The sequence below is a fragment of the Psammomys obesus genome, unplaced genomic scaffold, assembly GCF_907164565.1.
Source record: "Psammomys obesus unplaced genomic scaffold, mPsaObe1.curated_primary_1811, whole genome shotgun sequence".
Taxonomy (NCBI): Eukaryota; Metazoa; Chordata; class Mammalia; order Rodentia; family Muridae; genus Psammomys; species Psammomys obesus.
This window is the reverse complement of record NW_026596040.1, coordinates 11833705-11836980: the sequence shown is the minus strand read 5'-3', so window position 1 is coordinate 11836980 and position 3276 is coordinate 11833705. Positions and strand designations below refer to the sequence as shown.

The window sequence follows — 3276 nt, the reverse complement described above, 5'->3', positions numbered from 1 at the left end:
TTTTAGATGTGTTAGGACTTCAATGTTCTCCACACACTCAACTGAAAACACTAACACATGCACAACCAAGAAAGACCTCAACAAAGATCTGGAATGTATAGGGTTGCCCTGGTCTAACTACAAAATAGCCATGATAACAGTTCTGAGGGATGGAGGTAGTAACTGAGTTCTGTTTAACAGCCTAACTGAAAAGCAAATAACCAACCATTTATTCTACTGTGACAAGTAGAGTAAGAGTGAATCATGGAACTTGTAGATCTTTCTCATGAAGCAGCTTTATAAAAGGAGTTGGTGAGAGGGTGCAGCTGTCAGTAACGGAGGACAGCAATGCACCAAGTTGAGCAAACTCTAAAAGCCTCTACAGAATCTTTTCATTAGCAATATAAAGGCACAGATATAAACTGTATAGTGTTAAAAAACATACTATATAAACACTCATACAGTATGTCACTTTTATTTCTTTTTGAGAATAAGAGTGTGCAGATCCAAAATGTTCACAAGAGTCTCTGTTGACTTTAAGCAACAGCTGCAGAGCCCAGCAATCTCATTTCTGTCAGATCCAGCACTCAGGGCCTCCCAACCTTGTGATATGCTCCTGTGAGTGGAAGAACAAAGCCCAAGGCAATTCTGCCATCCACCTAGAGAAAGGAGCAGCAAAGATGACAAGCTGAATTTGATAGAGAAGCAACAGGAACACTCTTTAAATGCTTCCAGTTGATGTAAAACTGAAGGTGACCATTAGCCAGAAGTCTCAGCAGCTCTGCAGAGTCCCAGGTGTTTAGTCATTATTGTATTTGGAAAGCACATATTTGGAAAAATCCATGCCTGTTAAGTTTCTGTAGCCAATCCCAAGTTACTCTAAACTCGGCATGTTGATCATAGGCAGTGTGTGGCTGGTCATGTTCACAGCTGATGAATCTCCAAGAAAGTCTTCATGAAGGAAGCCAACTTCTCAACGCCTTCACTTGGGACAGCATTATACAGGGAGGCACAGATGCCTCCCACTGACCAGTGCACCCTCAAAGAGATCATGTCGAGGTCTACCACCTTGTCAAGAAATCACTCTTCCAAAACAGCACCTCCTTTGGTATTATCAGTGTGAAATGGAATATTCATCCTGCTTGTACTCCAGTGCTCCTCTGGACATACATAAAACCCTTGAGAATTATCAATAATCTCACAAATCATTTGGGATTTGATGGAGCTGAGCTTCTCCATGGCTGTGGTTCCCACCACTGTTCTTGATCTATTCCTGGACCATACCCATGACATAGATGCTGAAACATGATAGGTGTTTTACAAAGACTTGTTCCCATTCTGTACTTTGTATTTGAGGACTTAAGGGAACTTTCTGAGGACAAATCCCAGCAGGTCATCATAGACGATCACCGCAATCACCCCCAACAGAGCCAATGTTCTTCTGAGCACCAGCAAAAATATCATATCACACTTGGAAATGTCCACTGGCATGGATAAGATGTTAGAAGACATGTCACAGACCAGCGCTCTCCCATGATGTCAACTATGAAGTCAAACTCCATCACATGTTCAGTCTCATTTGCATACAGAGGAGTCAACATGCAGATTCCAGGTCTGGAATTTTTGTGTAACATCCAAGTTTAGGTGGACAGTATTCACAGTCCCAAACTTCTTGGCTTCTCCTGCAGCCTTAGCTGGCCAAGCTCTGGTCTCCACATAGCCAGCAAACCTTCCAGCTTTCAGGCCAATCAGATTGAAAAGGACAGCACCTAACTGGCCAGACCCACCTCCTTATACAAAGATCACCTTGTTGGTGGTGGGAACAGCTAGCAATTCTCTAACAAGATTCTCCATGTTGTTATTAATCTTGGCAAAAATCTGATAACCTGTGACTCACTTCAAGGATGCTTATGCCACAATTTTGTAGTCTAGTAGCTATTTCTGTGTCTCACAACACCTAGTGCAGCAGCTAGGCAAGCCCAGGCCCCAAGTTAATCACTTGCTTGGCAATGTCCATGGTGCTGAGGCAGCAGAGGAGCAGGAGTGAGGGTTGCGGGGGAGGGAAGAGGGTGAGGGGCCCACAGGGCATTTTTGCCCTTTTGAGCTGATCATCTTAGATATTTTGTCCTAGTAATTAAAGTAAAATTAACTGTGTATTCCATGAGGTATGCTCAGACTATGTTTCTGTTCCTTTGGCTTTTACCTTTTAAGGGAAATCTTGGGCAGATACTAGATGCTTAATAAGTTTTGAATAAATAAAAAAAGGGAAGTATAATGGAAGTTATGTAATGAAAGAGTAGGAAAGCTGTGAGCTATGAACAAGCAAAGTATGTTGTCATAGTCATTGTTTAGTGGCTGAACCTGGTCAACATGGCTTCTCTGTTCACTCTAGAGATACCAGAGGGAATAAGATTATCACTTATAATCTTAAGATGCCACTGCTTCTTTGAGCATTTCTATTTGCCACTGTGCACTTCTCTTCATGAGCTCAGTTTTGAGCATGAGAGTACACTTACAGAAAAATGGTTAATGAAAAAAGTTGCAATAAGAAAATCACTACTTTGATAAAACATTCTCATTGGTTGGAAACATTTTCCTAAGTTAGGAATATACGAAGGCCATTTCTGTATTCAAATGCATTACTTCTGATGGTATGAACTAGAACTAGAAATTGCCTGTCATGGTTGGAAAGGATTATTTATGGTTTCTAAACACTCGTCTCTCCCAATTCAGCTCAAAGATTGCCTTTACAAAGTAGAAATTTAATTCCATTACAAAATTCTATTGTTCAATATATATGACTTGTTACGCTGTATTGTATCATGACTACATTCAATTATCTCACTTGGCATATTAGAAAACGTAAAGGTACATCAAATAGTTTTTAACTTTTTTAACTTTTTGCTATACTGTAGCTAACACTTTTAGTGATCACCTCAAAGACAGCAATATTTTGCATTGAACAAAAAGTAGCTCATAATGTAGAAGAGAGTAAGAGTGAAAACTGTGGTACTCTATGCTTCTGGGAAATAAAGCCTAGTAAGAGAGAAAACATAAGTTAAATCCCATTTCTCTGAAATTCAGAAATAATCTCTTTGGCTTCTCTGGAATTGTTTTTTGTTTGTTTGTTTGTTTGTTTGTTTGTTTTATATATGTGTGTATGTATGTGTCTGTGTGTGGGAATGTGCCTGTGAGTGCGGTGGGTGCCTGCAGAAGTCAGAAGAGACTGTCAGATCTCCCGGTGGTGAGCTGCCTGAGGTGGGTGCTCAATCAAATGTGGACCCTCCGCAATAACGG

At 40.6% G+C, this 3276-nt stretch overlaps 1 pseudogene; it reads right to left on the bottom strand.

Moving 5' to 3' along the window:
• Window positions 1–903: 903 nt before the first annotated feature.
• On the bottom strand, window positions 904–1996 carry LOC129688182 (phosphoserine aminotransferase-like; annotated as a pseudogene).
• Between the last annotated feature and the right edge of the window lie 1280 nt (window positions 1997–3276).